Source organism: Prionailurus bengalensis, chromosome D4 (assembly GCF_016509475.1).
Source record: "Prionailurus bengalensis isolate Pbe53 chromosome D4, Fcat_Pben_1.1_paternal_pri, whole genome shotgun sequence".
Taxonomy (NCBI): Eukaryota; Metazoa; Chordata; class Mammalia; order Carnivora; family Felidae; genus Prionailurus; species Prionailurus bengalensis.
Window position 1 is genome coordinate 70774898 of NC_057359.1, and position 26687 is coordinate 70801584.

A 26687-nucleotide genomic window follows, 5' to 3' on the forward strand; every position below is an offset into this window, starting at 1 on the left:
ACTCTTCACATCAGCCAGTTATCTAGTAGCCTTAATTCACTTGACTGGAATTGAACCCAGTGGTACCGGGGGTTTCATTTTGTAGCGTGTTCCTATAATGTAGTCACACGTCACCACGTCGCTGACTTCTCCCTTGCCTCCCTTGCTGTGGATCTTTGCTTTTATATCTCGTGTGGCAAAATGCTGTTGGCTCTAGCTGGTAGCTAGTGTGGCCAAAAGTGGACCTTACTTAGTCTGTTCAATCTAGGGTGATGCTTTTTGCTGCCTTACATAAGCTTCCAGATTACAGTATTGTGCATCTATGGCTTTCCTTCTGTTAAAACTGAAATGAAGTTGATGGAAAAGAAAAGAACCCAGTGCTTTGTCACGGCTGAAATGTAGGGACTGATTCCGTAACCTGCCCATCGGCAGCTGCCTCTTTCTGCGGCTTAACTGATGGACCCTTTATATATGAAGCACCATTTTTAATTTTCTAAGGACATGAAACAGACATTGTTTTGAGCATTAGTAGTGATCTCTAAACTTAGGCATATCCATGAGCCTTGCTTCTATTGTCTCAAAAAAAAAGTCAATTTTTATATTGTTTTCTTTTTCACGGATATTTTCTGATCATGTTAATGTATTTTCGACGAAGGGATCATTTTGAGGAGTATCTCTGCAGTGACCCTATTTCTAAACCAGTCTTTCTGACCTACAGTGGTCGCTGCCATGTTTCCACTTCATTGTGGATGGACGGTGCTGGAACTGAATTTACCTGTTCATCTCACCCGCCCGCTTGATTACAGAGCCTTACTTCTGGACTCTTTTCTTTCTGTCCCCATGAGAAAGAGAATGTTTCCCGTGACGTCACCATGGAGGTCTAGCCAGCCCTCAAAACAAACTTGAGAATGTAAAAAAATGTTTAACAAAGACCTGTCTTCTCCACGTTAAGCACTTAAACTCATTCTGCAAGTACCAATTGAGTGACACATAGCTGAGCTGCCTATTAAGGCATGTTTCTTAAACTTTTGGGGATTTCGGAACATCAAAGATGAGGGAGTTTTTTTTGTTTCTTTTTTTTCTAGAACACAATGAACAGTTCCTTAAATAAATTCTTAGCATTCTCCCAAAGCAAACAACCACATGGGTTAGTAAAACCAAAGGGAAGCAATTTAGTAAAATAATAATATAGTAATAAAACAAAGGTGTAAAATTTTAAATGATTTTAATAACAGAGATATCGCAACTTGAAGATATTTGCCCAAGTGTTCATGGCGTTGTTGTGAATCGTTCACAAAATTTATCTATGTTCCGTAGAACATAGTTTTTAAAAACATACAGTAAGTCATACGACATCAAGGCTAACTTCTGTGGAAAGTCGATGAGAAAAAAATAAGGTCGTCTTCAGAGAATTTCTTAATAGAACCAGCTAAATTTGTTCTAAATAGCTTTCTCAGTGCTAACTCTATTATTATTTTAAATTTCTGGGCTTAACATTCTATTTATTCCAATGGACAGGGGAAAAAATGACACTTTAGTTAAAAGTTAATTTTTATCAAATAGTTATATTTTAATTAGCACAAAGTGAGTCACTTTATCACCACTATGTAAACAAGCAAACAAAAGAGTTCAAGAAGGGACGACTGAAGGAGCTAAATTCTGCTTTCTAAGATGATTCCATCAATGGCTTGCTTTGGAATAGTTGAGGGGGTTCCCTCTAAATAATCTCAGGTTCACTGAAGCAGCTGCAGTGGTATAAAGCTGCTGTCTTACCTAGGAATACATCTGGTTTTACTGCCTAGAAATCTCCCCACTCAGCTTCACGCTCCTCAGTCAGTGGTCACATACACGTTATTTAGATGTTAAAGAACATGACCTGCCAGATAAACCTATTGACATAGAAAAAGAAAACAGTCTGAATGTTTGGACAATCTATTATTTTAATAATTTATTTAATAGAGAAACAACCTAAAAGTTGACCATAGCTTATCTTTTTTTACTCACTTAGGGATTAAAACTATTCTATAGAAGTTTTTAAAAGCACAGTTAGTGAGTACAATGGTAGAATTTAGAACCCGTGAGCTTGCTGTTTGAGAAACAGTCCTTCTTCGAGGACAGAGCATTCCCAGAAATGACCTACCCGTCCTTCCATAGTGAGCTAGTTCCTGGTGAAGAAAATGATCTGCCCCTCTCACCACAACCCTACACATGAGATCTAAAAGACCAATGATAATCTGCACTTTCATTCATCAATTATTATTATAGGGATTAGCAAATTATATGAATTAGAGGTCTGTCTGTACTTTTACCATTAAAGCCTATCATTTAATCGTTTAAAGTAAGACATGTCACTTTTATTAAAATGATATGTGGCCATAGTAAATGGTTTGTTTGAATATGGCATATGTTTGCATATTTTGTATCATTTTCCTATAAAAACGGAGGACTCAGGCTCAGCCAGTGCTTTTATGGGATGAGACCTATAATCTCACCTACAGTAACAAGTAACTACCCTTCATAATGAAAATATCCTCAGTGTTTTGATTGAGAACATTTTGTCTTCCTTGCTATCATTCTCTGTAAAAACTTTATTATGTATGGCATCGCACCCTCCAAAAATATGTAAGTGTTGACTTACATAGCAAGACTAATTAGAGAATCAGTAATGAAGCTGCCAAACTATGATCTTTTTGAGCTAATGGTTAGTTGGATTTTCTTCTAAAATTTTATAATCGGTTCCCCTTGAAATGGAAAGAGGAGAAAGTGGGGAAGGAGGGGTATTTCATTTGTTATAAATAGATTTTCAATGCATTGAATTCAAGATCTTTTAATGGTTAAAATGGTAAAGTTTAACCTTACATATCCCAAAAAATCTTGATGACATATATCCTTGACTCCGTTTTCTTTGATGTACAATAGGACAAACTAAGGGGAATTTTTTTTTTACCTTGTACCTCTTTTACCCATAATTCTATTAATTCTTTCCATAAACAAAATTAATTGCCTCTAACAGTGATTGGCCAGTGTCCAGTGATATAACTTGGTACTGGGAGGAGAAAGGATGAGGGGATTCCTGTCTGGCCAAATCCAAAGCATGGTTTCCTTAAGCCTTCTGAGCAACCTAAAAATATTCAAAGCCTTTCGGGAAACTCAAACAAATTCTAGAGTTCATTTGATTTGACTCCTTTTTGAACTGTTACTACACAGGTATCTGCTTTAAATTCCCACCAACTCCATTTTACTTCTTGGTGGTAAAGGTATTTTTCCTACATACAAGTAGAATGTCTTACTGTTAGGGTCAAGTTTTCATAAAAGGGGAAAACACAGAGATGCAGTATCATCTCCGGAGCAAAATGTAGAGGCCAAGCATGAAAACAGTTTATTTCTCTTTGCTTCTTGCAGAATTTCATTTCAAGGGAGCATGCAACACCTTTGAAATGACCATTCATTTAATGCTGGTAACTAATGCTTAGCAAAAGAGGAGGAAGGGAATATGGTGACAGAGGCAAGATTGAACCACTAAACAAGTTCCTCCTTTTTAAAGGCATTAACCCTGTCAATTTAAAACACAGATAAACAGGGACAAAATTCTCACGGGGGACTTTCTGTTGTTCAGCCATCTCTCTTGTCACTGAGGTTTAACTCACCAAAGGGCCCATTCCTGGTGGGAATAGTCTCATCTCCCAAAATGTGATTTGTTTACAACAAAAACCATTCCAAGGCAAGCAGTTTTAAGTTCTATTTTTGCAACACGCACATCCAGTTATTCAAACCACAAGTAAGTTTTGAAACGCTGTGAATATGCAACCTTTTAGCAGCTCCTCAATTTACTATGTGTCAAGGCGTACGGAATTCCACTAATTAGGATAGAACCCGAGAGTTTCCTTTGTCCTATTGGATAGTACAACCCGGCAGGTAAACACAGCTATGGTATCTATCACAAGCAGCTCCAGGAAATGAGCCAGATGAGATCTTTGATCCTTGCTGCCAACTTACTCATCGTATAGCCTTCTTCTGGTCTTACCAGGAAAACTTGCCTACCTTCTCTAGGGAAAAAGAAGTCAGTCTCATTTGAGGAGCACAGTGTGGTTTTGTGTCTGTCTTTCCATAGCTTCAGCAAACTCCATGATAAAATTCCCATTTTAACAAAACCCAAAATACGTATTATTTGAATGTAGAAAAAAATTAAGACAAAGATTACATCCTGAAAGTTTCAAAGGGCAATTTCCCCGGGGATCCTTAGACCACCTTGCCCACCCCCCTTAATTTTTATATGACTTAACTAGGCCTCTGCTTCTCCTCCCCGCTCCATCAGAACCCTAGCACGAACCCCTGCTTTCAACTGGAAAATAGAAGATGTGATTTGGGGGACCTTAAACGTTCTGCATCAAAGATCTGGACAGCCTTAACTTTTGTAAAAATAAAAAACAAAAAACAATTTTTCAATGCTCTCTTTTACTAAGCAGGAAACCAAAATGTTTCCTGAAAATTAATGACTTTTTTATATTTTGTGACTGTTTTCTAAGTTTCTACAAGTTGGGGGGTGAGTGGTCATCTTCTCCCCATAATGCCTCTTCCTAGTCAACTGGGGCTCTTCTTCGCAAGTCACTGCATTTTTATCAAAAGAAACGCATATTTCATGAACCGTCAAATTCTCCCTAGACTTCAGGCAGTCCTTCTGGAGTAAAAGAACAGAAATACAGAAAGAAAAGAATTACAGGGTGGCTTTCTTTTTATTTTCCTATGGTTAATGTACTGTATGGTATGTATGTTTACAGAATGTATCTGCCTTGTGAACAAAACAAATGACAAAAACAGAGTTCTGATGTGCCATTTGAAAGTTTGCCTTAGCATTGCTGTTCATGTTCTTCTTTTCTGTCCTTTAAAACAAACAAACAAACAAACAAACAAACAAAAAATGCAGGTTGTATTCCAAAGCTGTATTAACACAACATTCTCTTCCCCGCCCCTGCCCAGCCCTCTTCAGGGCTGTAAATTTCGTCACAGGAGACTTGAGGCAGAACCTTGCAGGTCAGGCGCAGGGAGAATCAAGTGGACATAGCTTGGACATTGTCTATGCCCGTCTGTCAGCCAAGCGTGTCCCTGTGTTCTCACCTGAGTCTGATTATCACACCCTGACATTCCTGGGCAGGCCACATGGAGCATGTGACCTCCCGCAGTCCTCCGCCCAGTGAGAGGGTGAACTTGTGGGCCTCCTCTCTGGGTCTGGGAGCATATTTTTAAGCACAAGTGGCATAGCTTGAAAAGGCAAGAGACATGGACTCAACTGGTGTGACTGAGCCATAACTGAATGGTGTGCCCATTTGTTATGGTCTAAGATGATTACCCTCCGGGCGGGAGTAAGGAGTGGCTATAGAAATTGAATATTTTACATTTGTGTATTTTTTTAAGGAAAGCTATTTTTATAATGAAATCTATATGCATTATGAAGCTTGAGTTTGAAAACACCCTTGATTGAATTGTTTCTCCGTTCCACAAAGGTAACTTTCTGGTGAGTTCTATAGCATGAACCCAGACCTTGGGGGTCGTGATCAGAGGTCCCGTGACCTGCCCTTTTGCCCCCACTGCGTGAAATCCAGTGTTTCCAAACAGATCTAGGTTGTAAGATCAAGCTTTCTATACCTATCATCAGATAAACCATCTTATATGGCCAGATAGCTCTCTGGGCTATGCCTTTAATAACGTATAATCTTTTGGAAGGGGATAGCCATTTTATTTTATTTTATTTTATTTTATTTTATTTTATTTTACTTTGTTTTATTTTATTTAATTTATTTATTTATTTTTAAATATGAAATTTATTATCAAGTTGGTTTCCATACAACACCCAGTGCTCATTCCAATAGGTGCCCTCCTCAATACCCATCACCCAACCTCCCCTCCCTCCCACTCCCCATCAACCCTCAGTTTGTTCTCAGTTTTATTTTAAATGTAAGCTCACGACAGCAATGATCGAAGTTCAACTGTTTCACATATTTAAGGACTAATTACTACATTCGAGGGGAAGGGACCACTCACTATGGTACATTTGAATGAGATGGGTAGTCAGAAGCCTCTGGCCATCTACAGTTTATACATAAGCGTATAAAATGTATAAACCAAACAGTATCAAATTAGGAGTTATTATTGTCCTTGTAAATATCAGTGGGGCCACACCATATTTTCCAAGTAGAGACAAAAAAGAATTGTCTTTATCCATTAATGAGATTCTGAATTTTTAGAGTTGTTGGATTTCCGCACCCCACCCCCCGCCCAGTTTTCCCCCAAGCTCCCAAGTTCCCATTATAATCAAACTCAGTTTTGTAAAGACCTTCATCCACACCTGTTCCTCTGTCTGAGAGACAGAGCAGCTTAAGTCTCAGAGTCTGCTCACCACCCCTGTTAGACTCTCTTCCCAGGCAGCGTCCTTGCCCCAAAAGGGGCCTTTTTTTCTATGGCCTTAAAAGACCAAATCCTTTTCCAACAAGGCAAGGTCACAAACACTGAAGAAAAATAACCCCTCTGGTTCCCATGCAAATCAATTCCTTTATCCCTAGAATCCCTCCAGCTGGCCCAATTCAAACTCAGCGTCCTGGAGACAGCTGCAAAAATGAAAGAGCTATACAACTGCCCGAAGGTGTGAAGGGAGAGCCGATATGCTCTCATCTCTTATCACCCAGGAGCCTCACAGTGTTGAGATGGGGTGGCAGGGAGACCTCCAGCTCCTTAGTTTTGCAACTAGTGTTTACATGTAGGGAGGCCACTAGGCAAGGCCTGATCTGAACTGTTCTGTGTGCAGCTCCAACCCCAATTCTGTGATAATCCAATTCCGGCAAGCAGAAGGAGTTCTAATCTTTGCAGGGTTCTGGAACACTCTTTCTTCCTCTCAAGCTCCTGACTTAGCAGAGTTAAAATCATACAGGGGTTCCAGAAAATGTTGTGTCTGATGCAGCTTTTCAGTGAATGTAGGTTGTTGATGGAATTTTCAGCTTTAGTAGCTCACTCGGGGCGAGTGACCTCTCTGTAAATATTTCCATTTTTGTGGTTGGTTGGGGGGTGGGGTGGGAGCCTGTCGTGCTGACTCTGAATTAGACTTGCTGGGCTAGCTGCTGTACTTTGTAACCTGAAGTGTACTTTGACTGTTCTATTTCCTTCAGATGAAAAACAACACAAAAACTGACTTCAGAAATAACACTGCCAGCGACAGCCAATGCTGTACTTGTAGCTTCTCTCTGTTTCTCTGTACAGTATTAATAGACAATAAACTGCCTTTTCACTGCATCTACCTCTGTGTGTCTGTGCCCCGATTCTTTCCCCTTCTCACCTGCCACGAGTGGATTTCAGGCCAGACCGCGTTGGGAGCGCCTTCGACCGCTCACGAAAACTAAACACTAATCCAGTGCCTTTCAAACTTGAGCGCGCTTCAGAATCACGTGGGGGTGCCAGCTAAGAATGTGGAAGCTCAGACACACCTCTGGAACTCAGATCCAGGTTCCTGGGTGGGGCCTGCTAACCTGCATTTTTAATCATGTCTCCAGGTGATTCTGATACAAGTGGTCCCTGGCCCATCCGTGGGTTTGGGTGTCCCTCTCGGGGAATCCCTGTGGCCTGCCTGTTCCAGCTGGTTTCCACACTAACTAATCCACTTTCCCAACACTTCCTCTCTCGCACCTGCTCTTGCACATCTGTCCACACCTGTTGTCCTTATTCTCATTCTTGCACGCCCCTAGAAGTGGCATTGACTATGATCCTGTGGGTCGAACTTGGTCAGCCCCTTTAGGCAGTGAGCAGTCATCCACTGCAGTCCTAGAAACAGGAACATCTGAAGACCCACGGGGACTTTGTTATTGTTCTTTACCACTGTATCCTCTTTATCTAGAGTAGGCTCATCAAACTTTTTTCTGTGAATGGCCAGATAGTAAGTATTTTGGCTCGTGGGCCAGATGATTTCTGTCACAACTATGCAGCTTTGCCAGAACTCAGCCATGCAATTCACATACATGAATGAGTGTGACTGTGTTCCAATAAACCTTATTTACAAAACCAGACAGTAGACTGGATTTGGCCCTCTGGCTTGTAGTTTCCTAATCCCTGGCCTCATGTGGGGCCTGGCACATAGTAGGCGCTCAATAAAAAGTTTAAAAGTTATTGTATGAAAGGATGAACAAAGGGCAGATGTGATACCATCTGTAGAACTGTCAGAGAAATTTGTTTTCTTTGAGGATACGGTAAAAGAAATCAGTGGGGCGTTCTCATCTGTTGGGTTCCGTGGTGGATTTTGTTTTTTTATGTCTTTATGTATGAAAGTTAACTGGAAAGATGAGAGTATGAATGGTGTCTTGTAGACAGCTCAAACCACTAAGCTGAAACTCACAAGAGTTTCAACCCCTAGATGAAAAAGTGCAAGGACATCTTGCCCTTGTCAGAACTGCTGGCGATATCGGAACCGGGTGGCCCCTAGGCATCTAAGCATTTGACCCAAATGTCTGTGGAACTACATTTTGTCTGATCCATCCTTCACAGTGAGTGGCAGGGCTTTCCTTATATCATTCTCTATGTTGATTGAAATACTCTCCAGTGTGTGGACATGGGGGCCAGAAGCACAGTGGCACATGACACACCCCATCACCTCGGGCATACTAACAGTGATACATCAGGAGCATGTGAAAAGCTGTGTGTTTACACCCACCGCCATTGTTGTTGTGGAGTTAAAGGAAATTATATTTTTGCAAAGCAGTTTGTGAACGGGAAGTAGATACCAAATGGTAGTTTACATGTGACGAGAAAGTGTCCCTCTATCAAAGGGTTTACCTTTCCCAAATGTAAAGATTATAGGCTATTCAGGTGTGTTCTAAAACCAGCATAAAAATGGAAGCTGCTTTTTCCTCCCCTGGGTTTGTGACTGCTTTTGTATTGCATTGAACCATATGAAATTTTGGAGAGCAATAGTGTTGAATGTCAACAGTTTCATATAGTTCAAAACGAGTAATTCTATTCTAGGGATCATTTTCCATCATAGAGGGCAAAAGATGACCAGATGAACTCCAAATATAGCAGGACAAACTTAGATACAAAATAAGAACTTTGAAAGGGAACACAGTTCAGTACCACCAACGCAGAACTAGGCATTTCCCTAGGGTGTGTAGGATTTCCTATAATCTTAACATCGGCCCTGTGAGGGAGACATTGCTATTGTTTTCCTTTATACATGAGGAAACTGAGTTACTAAGAGAGTAAGCACCTCACCCAATATGGCAGAGCTATAAGTGGGGGTGGGGTGGCCGTGGGGGGACAGGTTTCAAGCCCAGCCATAACTTCCTTCCACACAGAAGGCTGTGTGTCATGAACGTGGTGTGAGGTTGCAGCTGAGGCTGGACACAGATCTGGATAACAGAGCCATCTATGCAAAAACAGACAACAACAACAACAACAACAACCCCCACCCCCACCAAAATGGCACCAGTTCTTATTTTGAACCTTTATGTACTCAAGCAAACGCTCTGTAATATTAGCGCCCTCTGGAGGACAGGAGGTGTCTCTGCAGACTTCCATCCCAAAAGAGAAGCAGAGGGTAAAATCACCCCTGTTCTCTTTTCATTACTGCTTGATAGTTTTTCCTTCCCCATGTAGAAAAAGAATTAACAAAATTGCCCAAACAACTCTGTAAACTCTAAGAGTGGCATGTCCATCTCTGAATGAGCTAGGGTGATTTTGTTGTTGTTGTTGTTGACAATAGTATTGCTATTGTCACAACAGCTAAGAGGAACAGTGCTGGCAATGAGGCCCTGCCTTTTGACCTAGGCTGTGTCACCCTTCTGCAGCACCACTGCCTCCCCAGCAGCCCCACTCCTCTCCTGCTTGTCTCATACACTGTCAAATCCTCCACTTCATGAACAATGCACAAAAGGAGTTAAATGCTCCTTTCAGAGTTCAGGCTACCAGATCTCAAAGAGATCGTCAAGTACAGAATCACAAGATGGCTATCCACAGGCTGAATCTAGCCTACATTGTAAATTTTGCCTGCATAGTGCTTTCAGATAGTTTTTAGTTCGTTGCTAAAAATAAGAGAATTCTCACTTTAAAAATATGGATTTCCAGTTTCTCTAGATATTTTAGAGGCTCTGTCTTTTTTTTTAATGTCTCAAAGCTATTATTTATTCTGTACAAGTTTCCACTGTACATTAGATGTTCTCCTCTTGCTTACACAGTAAACAAGTATACATCAGCCATTTGGCTCAGACTCACAAGTCTTCCCTGGAGAAGGGTGTCAGGCCATTTACATTCTGGGTGTCTTTCTCTGATGCCTCCTCCTGGGGGCACTGGAAGGCACCAGGATCCAACCTGTGTGGGTGTGCAAAGAGCTTCACACACAGAACCCCATGTGTTGGGGTGAACAGCTTTACTCTCCGGGAGAGCACAAAGTTGTATCCAACTACATAGAGCAAACTCAAACCTGTAGGAAAGAATCACACAACTGAGGCAAGATGGCCCAGAATACCCAAGCTCCAGCTCCCAGGCTAGGACTGAAGACTGATGCCAAGAGGAGCCGAGGGTGGCATGGGCATCCCTGAGAAACTTGGTCCAGAGAGCTTAAGTCCAGGAGACTCTGAGAAGGTTGGGGGTAGGGAGGGGCAGGGAGATCCGGAAGAAAAAGCATGTTAAGAGGGAATAAATTAGGGGCACCTGGGTGGCTCAGTCAGTTACGCATCTGACTCTTGACTTCAGCTCAGGTCATGATCTCATAGTTTGTGATCTCACAGTTTGTGAGGTTGAGCCCCGCATTCAGCTCTGTGCTGACAGTGCATAGTCTGCTTGGTATTCTCTCTCTCCCATTCTCTTTGACCCACTCCTATGTGTGTGGGCTCTCTCTCTCTCTCTCTCATTCTCTCTCTCTCTCAATAAACAAATCAACTTAAAAAGTTTTAAGGGAATAAATTAAAGGTGTGAGAGGCACCAGGGATAAGGGGCTTGTGCTATCCTTCAATTGTTTTTCTAGCTAACCATTGCCTGGAGCTGATAGCAGCTGTCTCCTTTAGAGGAGCCACACTTTCCCTCACCATCACCATCACCACATCCTATGATCTTACTCTCGGCCAGCTTCCTTTGTTCATGTCACCTGCCTTGCCCCTTCTGACATCTGAGTGCATTACCCCTAATCTACCATAATCCACCCATTTTATGGCTGGGTCAGATGAGTCCCAGGTGGAGATGAGACTTACCCATAGCAAGACAATAGCTGAGACAGAGCTAGAGATTAAGTCTCCTGAACTCTTTTGGGAGCATGAGGCTTCATACTATGTTTGGATTTGGATCTGATAGAAGCATTTAAAATTTTGAACAGGCTACGGGCAGAAAACCAGTCTCAGAATCTGGTGCTTTTGCTTTTTGATGGGAAAACCCACCTACTTGTATGGTGATGGATTATCACAAAGCTGGTGAGCTCATTTACAACTCAAGAGAAAAGAATTCCTCTCCCTACAATGTATAGTGCATGTAAAGTATACATATGTATGTAAAGTATACATATAGAGTGTGTGTGTGTGTGTGTGTATGTATTATACAATATACCATGGTATATATATACCATATATATATATATATACGTACACTATATAGGTATATAAATTGTAAATCATATATATATGCTACTCTGTCTACCTTTGGTTAAATGAAAATGAAATGTTTTAAGAGCTTTGTGGTATCGTATGCTTTTTGGTAAAAAGGTTCATTCCTGGAAAGACAAACAAAAACCTTGTGGTCGACAGTTGAATACTTCTGGGGGCTTCATAGCTCTTTTTAGAGAAAATATGAGGTAGATCCCCCATGTACTTAAATTTAAATGTGGTCTTATCTCCTCTCCTAATTCTTGGTCTTTTGTTGTACTCCTGAGGCTATATTGTCACAGAATAGAAATGTTCTCTAAGGTTTACTCCCTTATCTTATTAAGAAAAGCAATCAGCCAGAAGTTTGACAATTAAGAGAGCAAATGAAACGGACTCTTTCCTCCCATGGCTTGTCCTCAAACACCAGTGTGATCTAGTGTTTTCTTGTAACTTTTAACTACAGGCTAATGAAACTTAAGATGCTAATTGTATTTTCCCCACTTTCTTTCCATTTCTAAGTCATGAGAATTAAAAATATGAGCAGTGGACCTAGGTAAGGGTTCTTTTCAGGTAAGGGTTCTTAGGTCAGCCCAAGGGCAACTTGAAGGCACGATAAAGTCTGGGGTCCGTGTGAATCATCCTGTCCACACTATTAGTTTATGCAGCCTCAAATTCCATTTTGTAAAGAGAGGTTTCAAACCAGAGTTCACAAACGGGTTCAGTCATTTCTTCTGTCCCTGAATTCCAACCAAACCCTAAGTATACCCAGAGACTCAGTGTGAGATTCTGTCATATACCTTAACTTGGTTTCTCCTAAACTTTGACTTTTGGGCAGTTTAATTATTTCTATCCTGTGTGAATATCACCTGTGGACCATGATGTGGTTTTTTAGCCACTTCTTTGACTTAAATTTACTTAAAAGATAGTTTTGTAGCCCTACCTACGTGTCATAAAAAAGGTAACTCTCAAGGGGCACCTGGCTGGCTCAATCAGAAGAGCATGGGACTCTTGATCTTGGGGTTGTGAGTTCAAACCCCACGTTGGGTGTAGAAATTACTTACCCAATGTTCATAGCAGCACTCTCAACAATAGCCAAATTATGGAAAGAGCCTAAATGTCCATCAACTGATGAATGGATAAAGAAATTGTGGTTTATATACACAATGGAATATTACGTGGCAATGAGAAAAAATGAAATATGGCCTTTTGTAGCAACGTGGATGGAACTGGAGAGTGTGATGCTAAGTGAAATAAGCCATACAGAGAAAGACAGATACCATATGGTTTCACTCTTATGTGGATCCTGAGAAACTTAACAGGAACTCATGGGGGAGGGGAAGGAAAAAAAAAAAGAGGTTAGAATGGGAGAGAGCCAAAGCATAAGAGACTGTTAAAAACTGAGAACAAACTGAGGGTTGATGGGGGGTGGGAGGGAGGAGAGGGTGGGTGATGGGTATTGAGGAGGGCACCTTTTGGGATGAGCACTGGGTGTTGTATGGAAACCAATTTGTCAATAAATTTCATAAAAAAAAAAGAAATTACTTACATAAATAAACAAACAAACAAGTAAACAAACTTTGAAAAAAGTAACTGTCAAAATAAAGGCAAATCAACATCATTAATTCCCAGCTGCATACTGTTGCCTAATTGTACAGTTACCTGTGACCAGCTCTCATTGTGAAAGGAGGGAACAGCCAGGTTGGAGAACTCTCAAAAATACATCTCCAGCCCTTTCATATTACCAGGTAGAATGAAAGAGAATCAAATGATAATAACTCTCTCTCTCTATGTGGTTCAGTGCTATTTAGTACCATGTTCATTTATCCCTGAAATGGTGGAAACACTGTCTTCCCACATTGGATTCTCTTAAAAATCCCAGTCCCTCACTTTGAAAATTAGAATGAGAAATACAAAGTGACTGGCCAAAGCAACAGGAAGGAAAAGCAGAGACACGGAGCTGGTATTCAAGCCCGGGGGGGTGGGGGGGTGGCGGTTGGGAGGGGACTTCAAACTCTCTGTCACACCATGTGTCAGTCACACTGCGCCTTGCATAAGGAATGAATTGAATACATCCACGACAAACTTAAAGTCTCCATAAAGCTCTCCATCATTTAAACAAAAGTAACATCCGTTCCATCTGGAGCTGTCCCCGGCGTAAGCAGTTTTTCACTGATGGAGACCAGATCTGATTGGGATCCCTAAGTCAGGGATTTAGTCCATGCAAGCTGTAAAACTCTCAGTACTAGAGATTAAGCAGACCTTAATGGAAGAAGAACCACTCAGGGACATCTCAACTTCTCCTTTTCTCTTCTCTTCCCTTTTCTTCTCTCTTCACTCTTTCCTTCTTTTCCTCCCTCTTCTCTTCTTTTCTATTGTGTGAGCCTATAGTCCATGTGAAATGCAGTCAGTCCCACCTGTAGGGTGAGTTGGACTTCTCAAAGAGCCGTGAGTTCTCCCACGGAGTGCCATGCTGTAGCTCTCTGGTTCTCCTTTCCTGCTTGCTTAGAATCTGGGACATTTCCTCAAAAATGAATTATACTAGTGCCCCACCTCAGAGATCCTGATTTAATTGGTGTAGGTGAGGCCTGGGGCATTCATTAAATGGTGCAAGTGATTCCAGTGGGCGACTGGGTTGGAAACAATGGCACAGGGGAGCCCGGGGTGGGCAAGAGTGGTCCAGAAGAGAGACAGATCCAGGCTGGAATCCTGGGTCTGTCATTGGCCAGCTGGCTAGTCTGGGCAACTGGTTTCAATTCACCACACCTCAGTTTCCTCTTCTGTAAAATGAGAATACTACTTTGTAAAGTTTCTATTAGAAATATCCTAAAGACTTTTCTTTCTGCTTCGCCTTTCTCCTATCTTTCCCCTTCCAAAAGGAAAGTGTTTGAGGCAGTTTATAGACAAAGACACAGCAGATATGAATATAGAGGGAAGTCAGGTCAAGAGAAAAATAAGACAAAACTGGAGGACTCAATCCAGCATAGATTTCTGAGTGTGTGTTTCTGTCTCTTTTGTTTGAGCAATTCAGTTTGTAAAATGTGGGACGTGATACTTTTTTATTAAATAAACCACTGAATTCTAAGTTCTTGTGTCTGTTTTGAAAACAAAGAACACATCAAATTATAGAATCAGCATTTTTGAGTGTGAAGGGGTCCATGGCCTGGACTTTGTCCTAGATCTGCCATTGATTGTGTGACTTTTTACTCTCTTGGCCCCAACGTTCTCATCTATAAAATGAGTAATTTTACTAGATCATTCTTAAGGCAGTTCTGTGTGACATTCTAGGTGGATGTTAATATCAAGAGTCTTTCTCTATAATTAAGAAAGAAGGAAAGACGGAAGGGAAGGAGGGAAGGAGGGAGGAAGGAAGGCAAAAGAAAAAAGAAAAGAAAAAATAGTACATTAAGCTGAGGGAGGGGTTTCCCAAAAGGTCCAGAAATCTCTAGCCTTTCTTTTTTTTTTTTTTTTTAATTTTTTTTCAACGTTTTATTTTATTTTTGGGACAGAGAGAGACAGAGCATGAACGGGGGAGGGGCAGAGAGAGAGGGAGACACAGAATCGGAAACAGGCTCCAGGCTCCGAGCCATCAGCCCAGAGCCTGACGCGGGGCTCGAACTCACGGACCGCGAAATCGTGACCTGGCTGAAGTCGGACGCTTAACCAACTGCGCCACCCAGGCACCCCTGGAAATCTCTAGCCTTTCAAAGCCAGCACATAGGTAATCTGCTGTGGCTCTGGCCTGACTCTGAGGAGCCCCTGGGCAAATCCCTTATCACTACCTTCCTTCTGGGTCTTACCAACCCAGGGTTTTTCCGAGCCCGATGGAAAACTGGTGCCCATTTTCCTGTGTATAAAATTTAGTGGGGCAACACCTGATTTACCAAAACACCTGGTCCTCCGTGGTTGAAAATAGGAGTTTGGATTCTCTTTTTAAAATATAAACCAGGATGTCTGGGTGGCTCAGTCGTTTTAAGCATCTGATTTCGGCTCAGGTCGTGATCTCATAGTCCGTGAGTTTGAGCCCTGCATGGGGCTCTGTGCTGACAGCTCAAAGCCTGGAGCCTACCTCAGATTCTGTGTCTCCCTCTCTCTCTCTGCTCCTCCCCCACTCGTGCTTTCTCTCTCAAAAATAAATAAACATTTAAATAAATAAATAAATAAATAAATAAATAAAATCTAAACCAACTGGCCTTTTAGGAGCTAAAGCCTAACATCTTTGTGCCCCACTCTCTCCTGAACCTGAGAATCTTGGAGAGTGGGTAAATACCCGCCTAGAGGCTCATGGGAGGTGAGTGCAGCAGGCACACACCAGTACTCATTTATTCTAAATGTTTCTCCAAAAGAACTTTAAATATTTGAGCCGCATAATGACAGTGCTTCTCTCCCCTAGACAATGGATGTTCTGGGTAAGACACAGGCTCCATCTCATGTGTCCCATAGCTTAATGTCCAGTGCACCTGGATCTGAAATCAAAACTTCAGTTCTGCTCCTTCGTAGCTCTGTGTCTTTGGGCCACTTAGTCTGTATGCTCTGCAGTATACCACAGAGAGTTTACGAAGCGTAAGTGTGTTTGTATTGATGCAAAGAGCTTTAGAAGCAGTAGATAAAAAGCCAGTCACAGAAGTTCCCAGTTGGATGGGGTTAGTTGGCCGAAGTTCAGCTGGGGCTAGTTTGGTTTCAGGTCCTTTCATCTCTCAGGAGAAAATTCCCCTTGCTGAATGTTGGGAGGAGAAGTGGGAATTCTCAGGTCATTTCCCGAGGCCATGGCAAGGTACCAAGCCCTTCGCTGCAAAGTGCAGAAGAATCCATCAACTCATCGCCATGGCACTGCCCAATTTCATAAAGACAGAGAATTGCTGCTTTATTCGTTCCTTCCAGAACTGAGTTCAGACCCTTCTCTCTGACAGTCAGAATTTGCTAAAATGTAATACCTTCTCCTCTATCTCCCCTTTTCTCCACATGAGTTCCCACTGGTTCCTAATGTAAACTTTCCTTTTCAATGAAGGAGCCCAGCCCCGCCCCTCACTGGCCACATACACCCTATGCTGTCCTGTACACATCTAACATAGCCCCTTTCCTGTCTACATTTTGTGAAGTTGTCATCGCCAGGCTTGGCCAAGCTCAAGTGCCTTCAGCTCCATTATTCGCAGCCTCTGTCCTCTGTCCTCCTGGTCCCCTCATTCGTGGCTGAGACTTTATGTGGGCTCTCTGTGTTCCTATGATGAAAGACTCATTTTCTAGTTCCAGAAATGGGTCAGAAGCAGCATCTTTTCTCTCTAAATTAGTTGACTTCACCCAGAGACACAGACTTACAGACTATGGGTCAAAAACCATAATGAAGATTTAATGCCACCTTTTGGCTCCCAAGACTCAGTGGGAAGAGTGGGACAAGAGTCCTTGTCCACCCCCCCCCACCTTAAAAAGGAATTATGGTTTTAGTTTCTCCCTCCATGTCAGAAAAGAAGGGATTGGTGTAGTGCTAACAGCCATGACTCTTCCCTTATCAGGCCAGAGGAGAGACTGAATTCTGTCATCAGGTTCCAGGAAAGTTTAACAGCAGAGCACAGACAAAATCATTTTTTCTGTGCCTCATAGGACAAGGGTATGGGTGGGTGGGTGCTTACTACTTTTTGGAAGTGAGTAAGCAAGCAGACAACAGACTGAGGGTGACCAGCTATTTAAGGATTAGACTGCTGAAGTATACCAGTTCTGGCTGGTAGGGAATGGGACTGGAGTTTCCTAACAAGGCTACCATGTATGATTGTTCAGGTTGCACACTACGGAATCCTAGAGGCATGTACATGCCGAGGCAGTATGTAAGTTCTTTGGAACATGTAGCTAAAAATCAACCAGAAACTTGCATTAGAAACATAGCAGTACACCTATATTAAACTTGCCATAGTATGTCAGTTTGCAAGAGCCAGTTTTAACTCTAATGACTATCGACTTTAACTCCTCAGAACCAGTAACCAAGGCATACTCCCAAGGATCAGACCTATTCTTCCTTGATTGTCTCCAGTGAAGTCTAGCATGGTACTAAACACATGGTATAGGATGAATGTGGCATGGTGTTTAGCTGGGATCATGCACCGGAATGAAAAGGGACAGTTGCTCTTCTCTCTAAGGCAGAGCAGTATTGCCCAGGCATGCGAGGCTCCCCAGTGGCTGTTAGTAAGGTTTCTCTGACCCAGGTGACTGTATGTCTTGGTTTGCCCATGTTTTCCCAGCCTAACTCCCAACAGTGTTCCCGTTTGGATGATAGAGGGCATGGTCACACTACTTTCAGCATACAGATGGTCGTCTCTACTTTGTCAGCCATCCCCATACATGAGAACAGCCTTTCCTTTTAATGATCCTTTGCAGATCCCCATGACACAGAGCAGGGCTCAGGGCACAGCAAGGGCTCTTTACCCAAGCTGACCATTATGAAGGATCAGACAGAGTGCCATGGGACAGTCAGCTATCACATGAAATCATTTCTTTTTTCTTTGCCATTTATGATTGGTTTCATATTCCTATGGACATGTGATGAAGAGGAAGAGTTGAAGAAAGGAAGCAGAACACTATCAAACTCAGTACTTACTATCCAGATAGAAACTCAGCAGAGGACATGGCTCTTGGCCTGTGTCATTCGCCTGCTGTCCACAGTTGTTGACAGAGGAGATTCATTGATGTGGGTACTCAGTAGTTATAATTGCCACCAATACATCGGAGGGAGGGTGGAGGGTGACAGAGTCCTTTACAAATTCACATTCATCCAACAACAACCAAGAAATACCCACAACACTGTACATGTGCTGCCCAAGGCCTGAGCTCATGTGCACAATGGCTCAGAGTTCTGATTCTTGAGTCTAATGGCCACTTTGTGCCTCAATTTCTTCATGTATAAAGTGGTGATGAGGGCTAACTCTCTTGGAAAGTGTTTTGGACACTTCCAGGTGAATATGGACAGAATTAAAGTATTAGTTATTAGTAGGAGTAGTAACAGCAGCTTTGAGAGCCACAGAACAAGCTCTAAGGACGGTATGAAGCTGGAGTCAATAGCTATCATTCTTGGACCAAATCTGGCTGTCTGCCTGTTTTTGTAAATAAAGTTTTATTGGGACACAGTTGTGTCTGCTTGTTTACATATAGTCTACAGATGCTCTGTTGAGTAGTCAGGAAAGAAACAACATGGCACACGAAGCCTCAAATATATATTGTCTGATACTTTACAAAAAAAGTTTGCTAGCATAAGCCAGAAACACAAATTCACTTTCCCATTATACTAGAATTTACTGAGTAATGATTAAATGCCCCGACCTATACCAGATGTATTAACAAATATTATCTTATTTAATGTTCACAAGAAGTAGCTCCTCAAGGTCAATGGAAATATCATCCCATTTTACCTTTGAGGTTCAGAGCCCTTATGACTTGTGTAAAATTGTAGAGACAATATTAATAACTCTGGTCTCCTGACCCTAGGTCCAAAATTTCAGGAGTGATGAGAGCAGGCATCTTGAAGAAGGTGGTTTGCACTTGCTCTTGAAGCATGAGTGTGGTTGTCAGTAAGCAAGGATGAGACCTGGGGCGAGGGCATTCCAGACAGAAGGAGCTCATTGATCAAAGGGCCTGAATTGGGAAGCTCAGGCTGTGTCTGCTCATCTGATTTATAGAACAGGAGGAAACTGATGGCAGTGAGGTCATGAAGTACAAGAAGTGGCTTGAGGCCAGGATGTACAGGGTGTTCCTTAAGGAAGAAGTTGCAAACTGAAAGTTCAAGGACAGGCTGATGAATGTACTCTGGCATTTACTGTATTGACTCACATGGGGAATTTGGTTTGGTTTGGTTTTAATTTGGATTTATAAAATATTCCAGAATTTTATCTTCTCTTGAAAAAGCAAAATAGTTAGTCACATTTGGACCCACATTTCCAGGAAGCAGACACTAGCTGCCATTGAGTTCAGCTGCTTCCTTTAGATGGGACATCTACTTTCCGATGGGCCTCATCAGTATCATCTTTAGACCCAAGCAAGAGGAGCCCCTCTCCTGGGCCCTGGGCTTTAGTAAGGCCTTGCTCACACCCTTTTCCATAGGATAAGGAGTCTTTGGGCCAAGGGGACTTGACCTCTCAGAGCCTGCACACCTCTCCTGCTCCAAATGTGCTTCAGATGCCAGGACCCAGAATTGTCTGCCTGAATGGCCCAAGCTCACTTCGAGGGATTATATGGGTGTCTTCCTAGGTCTGTCTTTCCAAGAGTGGGACACACTGAAGGATGTACCAAGGGGAAACAGATTATGATGGGGGTAGGGGACGTGCCGATGGAGCTCTGAAGTGCAGGCTAGAGTGTCCACTATGGGCTGAAAGGCCCCTGGAGATGCAGGAGAGAGCTGGAAGCAAGAAGAGAAGGAATGTGGGTAACAGGCCAGAGGACCTTGCTCTGTACCAGCATTTCGCAACCTGGGACTCCTAGGAATGCAGGAATACAATTTGAACTTGGCCTTCTTCTGAGTCAGTATGAAGTAGATTTGCCAAATCAGGAGGAGATAATATAGTTTATTTAATAATTTAGAGCTTGATTTCCAACTTTGAAATATTGAGACCTATATGTGGCTTCCATTTGTGCACTTGCTCTAAGCCTCAAACCCCATCTCAAATCCTGCTCCTTGACTACTGGTAGTTTGAAGTATGAACTGGCTCCAGTCCCCATCGGTTCCTGTTACTTTACACTGGGGCTGTGTCCCTCATCGACATAAACTGTCTGGTCCTTAAAGGCATAGGAGTGTGGCCCTTGCTGTGAGCAATTAGTATAGAAGATTGAAGGCTTTTAATAATGGCACAGTGTGCCAGAGGGACTTCTGTAGACAGAGAATGACACAGGAGGGCCAGTTGCAGGGGTGGGAGTGCTCACAGGTCTAAACAAGTAGGAATAAGAAAGGAAAGGACAGATACAAGGGTAAATTTTTTTTTTCTTGCACAATGATCTTTAGGTTAAGGTGGCCAACTTATCCTGGTTTGCTTGGGACTTTCTTGGTTTTATTTCCGAAAGCTCGCATCCCAGGAAACCCCTCAGTCCTGCTGACACTGGGAAGGTTGGCCCCTCATCTACCATGCACACATCAGGCCCCATCATATTAAGGTCTTACTGTACATCAGCTGGATCAGAACCAGGGACACTGGACCTGAGTACAACTTTGCTTCTGGAAGGAAACTGTCCAACTATTTCCGTTTCTCAACCCTAAATCAAAAACTCCTTCAGACTAGGGAAAATAACTAAGACCACTGAGGTTTCCCCCAGGTGCTACAGGCTCAGTTCTCTTGACAAGGGTGTGTTCAGGACCTAATTGGCTTATCAAAAGGGTTAGATTCCAGATTCATGCTGGAAGAGAAGGTGTTTCCACATTTGCTGGACACATGATGTCATTTTCCCACCTGTTTCTGGCCTTTGTCATTACCCTCAGAATTAACAGAGATCACACATAGCACCTTGAATTATGGAATCCTTGTTAAATTAGATTCTCATCTGTTCTAGAACCAGCATTTATTGGTAGAATTAGAATCCTCAGGAAAACAATATATAAGTCCCACACATGTGGCCTTGGACAAGTGACTTAACTTCTCTAAACCTTAATTTTCTTCATCTTTCAAGTAGAACCAACAACCCCTACCACAGATTTTCTTTGAGAATAGATTTTTTTTTTGAGAACAGATTCTTATCTATTTTTAAATGTATATCCACTTAGGGCACCTGGGTGGCTCAGTTAGTTGAGCATCTGACCCTTGTTTTCAGCTGAGGTCATGATCTCCTGGTTCCTGAGTTTGGGCCCCGTGCCAGGGTCTATGCTGACAGCGTGAAGCCTGCTTGGGATTCCCTCTTTCCCTCTCTCAATGCCCCTCTGCTTTCTCTCTCTCCCTCTCTCTCTCTCTCTCTCAAAATTAAATAAACATTAAAAAAATAAATAATTTTTATTTTTTAATAATACAATGCCTTCACTAAGAGTGGGGCCTGCTTAGGATTCTCTCTCTCCCCGTGTCCCTCTCCTCCACTTGTGTGCTCTCTCCCTCTATAATAATAATAATTTAAAAAAGAAGTATTAAAATGTTTGAGTGAGAGAGAGAGTGTGAGTGGGGAAGGACAAAGAGAAAAAGAGAGAGAATCCCAAGCAGATTCTGTGCTGTCAGCACAGAGCCCAACACAGGGCTCAATCTCATGAACCATGAGATCATGGCCTGAGCCGAAATCAAGAGCCAGATGCTCAACCAACTGAGCCACTCAGGCACTCTGAGAATATTTTTTTAAATGCTTCATGCCTAAAATAATTGGAAGCAGGGAATTGATCAGTACATCAGTGTTCTCCGTAGCATTATTCCCAATAACCAGATGTGTCCATCAACAGATGAATGGATAAACAAAATGTGGTCTATCTATATAATGGAATGTTATTCAGCCTCAAAAGGGAATGCAATTCTGATACATGCTACAACATAGATGGACTTTGAAAAATTAGGCTCAGTTATACAAGGCAGACAGAGAAGGACAAAAATTGTATGATTCCACTAGATGAGGCACTGAGAGTAGTTAAATTCATAGAGACAGAAAGTGGAATAGAGGTTACCAGGGGCTGAGGGCAAGGGAGGAATAGGGAGCGATTGTTTAATGGGCACAGAGCTTCAGTTTGGGATGATAAAAAAGTTCTGGAAATGGAGAGTGGTGATGGTTGTACACCATTGCAAATGTACTTAATGTCCCTAAAACTGTACACTTAAAATAGTTAAAATGGTAATTTTTATGTTACGTATATAGTAGCCCAATAAAAAGTAAATGCCTCCTGTAGTACCTGGCCATTGAAGAAGAAGAAAAAATTGCTAAAAGAATTAAGATGCTACTAAGTGTTCAGGGATGGGAGTCCATACTTTGAACTACCGGTAGCCAAGGAGCAGGATTTGAGATGGGGTTTGGTAGGAGGAGGAGACCAGGCTAGGAAGGAGGCAAATCCTTCCTAGGAGCAGGAAGGAGCAGAAGGAGCACGAAGTGCCTCAGCAAACAGGAAGTGCCTAAGCAAACCGGAAGTAGGCAGTGATGGAGGCTGCCCGGTGATGTGTGCTCTGTTCTGTTTCCTGTTGAAGACTGGAGGCAAGACCAGGTTGCTAGAGACCTGGAGTCCAGGTCAACCAGGCCGGACACCAGGCAGAGCAAAGGCGCCGAGGATGTTTGGGCAGGGAAGACGGAGGGCATGCTGTTTGCAGGCAGATTCACATGGGTGCTGCATCAGACAGATGGGCTGGTGCCCCAGAGAGGGGCAAGTCAGTTAAATGTTGCCTTGGGGCCCCGGGATGGCTCGGGCGATGGGGCAGAGAGGAAGGGAGGGACTGGAGGCCGATTTCAAGGGAGACTTGATAAACACAATTCAGGGGGAAGGGGAAGAAGTGGCAGAGTATTAAGCGGCCAGAACAAGAATAGTTTAGCCCCAGAGCCAGGCCTCCTGCATTCAGATACCAGCTCTGTTTCTTAGGAGCTGTGTGACCTTGAGTAGATTGCTTAATCTTTCTGTCCTTGTCTCTAACGCAGGGGCGAAGGCTATAGTGGTGGCTCTCTCACAAGGCTGTCATGAAGTGAAGTGAGGTGGCATTGGTCAAGTAACTAAAACAGGGTCTGCTACAGAATATATACTTGCTGTGATTATCTATTACATCTGGGTGGTAAAGATATGTTGGGGTCTGTTACACTATTTTTTGTATTTGGATCTTTTTAGGCATCGCATTAAAATAGCATGCTTTAAAAAAGATACTGTGAGCCATGCTTCTTAAAGCTCATGTTTGACACATTTGGCGTCTTGTGAAAGTGCAGGTTTGCGTTAAGCGGGTCTGAGGTGGGGCCCAGGAGTCTGCATTTCTAACAAGCTCTTGGGCGGTCCGATGCTGCTGGTCTGCTGGCTGCTCTGTGAGTAGCAAGGCTGTAGAGGAACGAAGGCCCACCAATGTTTCTAGAAGAAGGGATTGTTCTGGTTATCTTTTGCTGCATTACAGATCCCCTAAACCTAGTAGCTTAAACCAAAAACGTTCATCATCGTCATTGTTATATTATCATCTCTCGCAGTTTGGGTGTGCAGTTCTTGCTCAAGATCTCTCATGGGGTGGTCGTCAGGGGGTGGCTGGGGCTGGGGTCGCCTCAAAGGCTTCCTCACTCCCGTGTCTGGAAGGCACTGCTGCTGTCTGCTGGGACCTCAGCTGAGGCTGTCAGCCAGGACACCTACCCATGGCCTCTCCATGAGGCAAGGGACTCTTCAGAGTGCGACAGCTGGGTTCCAAGAACAAGTGTCCCCAGAGAGAGATCCAGGCAGAAGCTGTGTCCCGCTTTGTAGCCTCACCGCCAGAGTCACACAACATCCCTTCTGTCACATTCTGCGTTAGAAGCGAGTCGAGATTGAATGCATAGCGTTGTGATTATACTTAACAATACTGCAATAAATACTTGAAAGTTGTTAAGAAGACTAGATCTTAAATGTCCTCACCACAAACAAAGAAATGAAAAGGAAGACATGACCAGTAGGTACCTTTGAATGAAAAGAAATGGTGTCGCTGGCGGCTGCACGAGCCTTAGATTTCCAACACCCGTGTTGCCATCCCAGCTCTGTCACTTCCGGGCCAAGGAATGCCCGTGCGTATCATTTGACTTTGAACCTCAGCTTCCACATCTTGTCAAACTGTTTTCTTCTTTGGACATCTGAAACTTTGACGAGGCCACGTACTTGAACGAGCCCAGCAAAGTGCCTGCTGCTCAGTAATTGTCGTTTGTTGCTGAATAAGAGCTACGGAGAAGAGGTTGGCATATTTTCACGTCGGACAGAGGAGCGTGTAGGTCATCACTGATAGCTAACCTGATGCAGGAGACCGGGAACTATTTTGAGTGATTAGGCCAAGTAACTATGTATCCGTACATTAAAGTGTGATAGATAACAAGGATTAAAAAACAAACAAAAAGGAGCACTTCACTAAGGCCAGGCAATGTGCAAGGGGAGGGCAGTTAGACTCTGTCTTCAAGGGAGAAGTGTCAAAAAGTTTGCGGACATGTCTTAAATCGACCAGGGGCTTGCTTCAGGACGTCTAGCAAGAACAGAAAGCTGAGAACAAGTGCACCAGGGACAGCTGACTTGGTTGTGTTCAGATTTGTGGCCTTGAGGTTGCGGTGGGCCAAGTGGGGTTCTTTCTCCAGCAGGCAGGAGGGCGTGTGAGTAGCTAGGAGTCTATTTCCACCACCAGACTGACTTCATGAAAGCAGGGACTGGGCCCTTTTCTCTCCAGCAGTCCCAGCACGATAGTCCCACACAGTGCTCGGTGCTCAAAAAGGACCCTGCAAATAGTTGTTGGATAAATGAAGGGGTGAGTGAGTGAATGGGGGAGGGGCTAGGGTGGAGGCTCAGAAATTCTGGAAACCACTCCCAGCATTGGCCTCTCTGGCATCGCTCCCATAGAAAGGGACTCCTTTGTTCTCTCTGAGGCCATGGGGGGCCCAGAGGTCTGATCTGAGCAGCAGCTTCGGGCTTTCCCCCCCACCCCCCACCCCCTGCACAACCATGGGCTGGAAAACCTCCCTCTTGACTTCCACTAAATGGAAACTGAAACTGGAATTTCAGGAGAAAATAAAAATCAACAGTGGCTCTTTTGATTATGATGCTATCTCATTTCTAAGCAGCTCACCCTATTTCCTGTTTATTGCCTCCACCAAGAGCAAAAGTGACCAAATCTCTGAGCGGAAGGCTTTCTCTGGGGACCTCGAGCCAGATCAGGAACAGGAAGCCGCCAGGACTCTTCTGGCCGGCCTGGCAGTTTTGATCATGCCTCGGGTGGGGGTGGGAATTGGGGTTTCTGAACGAGCCTCTGGTCTGTGGCTGGCCTTCATCTCCCACGCGTGCCAGCTCCCAGTGCCCAAGTCGTGGGGACCTCCTGTGAAGGCAGAGAGAGGGACCTGGGGAGGGAGGCCCCCAAGGAGAGCAGAGTGACGTTCAGGGCTGCCCGGGCAGCTGTGTGTCACTTTGGGAACGCCTGGCAGGAAAGGCGGTCCGTGGCAGGTCTTTGGTCTTCGTGCAAATAATCTGAGAATCTCCTCCAGCAATAGAACAGGGTCCCCAGATTTTGGGGGAGTGACCCTAGACTCAAGTCCTGTCCTGGATACAAAACTGTGGAGCTTGGCACAGACAGGGAGACACATGGGGAGTTAGGGGCTAAGAGAAAACACGACCGGAAAGCAAATGAACAGCTGCAGGGTTGCAAACCGCAAGGCCCTCTGATCCACAGTTCTTCCCTGCCCCTCCCCCTCACACACATGTAACACATGCACACCACATACATATACACACACAGCACATGGAGACACTTGCCCACACATGCACACACATGTACATGCTGCACACGTACACGACACATGCATATACATGGGCACATGCCACACATTTACTCCCACTACGTACACCACACATGTATGCATACACTTATAGCATGGGCGAACACAAACATGCACAAACACACATACACACACATACACGTGCATGTACACAGCATGCAACACACACGCATCCCTCCCAGAAAGGATCTGTGAAGATGGGACATTTCAGCTGACACCTGAAAAATCAGAGCAGGTGCCAAGAGCATCCAGGCACAGGGCGATTGCAAAGGCTCCGCAGCTCCCCAGCTGTCGTCAAAGAGGACAGACAGTGTGTGGGGCTCCCTCCACATGCCGGGGGCTTTCTCCAGGGCTTTCTCACCTCCAGGACTGTTCTCTCTGAAAAGTCCCTCCCACTCTGTCCTAACCTTCCAGCGCCTTTCTCATTCACTGTAACTCCATTCACTCCTTTCACTGTAAATTCACTCACAGAGTTAGTGGGTATAAATATTGACCCCTGAACCCACGTGCAAGAAGCAACTCTTGATTGTCTTTAAATCAGATTCTACTGGACGCCGAGCTCCAGGGCTGCTGGCCTGGCTGGCAATTCAGTCTCAGTCTTTCCTGGGACCCCCTGCGATGCAGGCTTGTGCAGAGATGCCATGCTCACCTAGGGGAGGGCCCACCATCACCGCCCCCAGTGATTTGTCCTGGGACGCCTGTGTTCCAGCCCTCACAGCC

The 26687-nt window shown here is 43.6% G+C and overlaps 1 protein-coding gene across 1 annotated transcript in view; it reads left to right on the forward strand.

The window, feature by feature from the left end:
• The window catches only part of PALM2AKAP2 (PALM2 and AKAP2 fusion), a 448509-nt gene that overhangs the window by 255964 nt on the left and 165858 nt on the right, over positions 1 to 26687 (forward strand).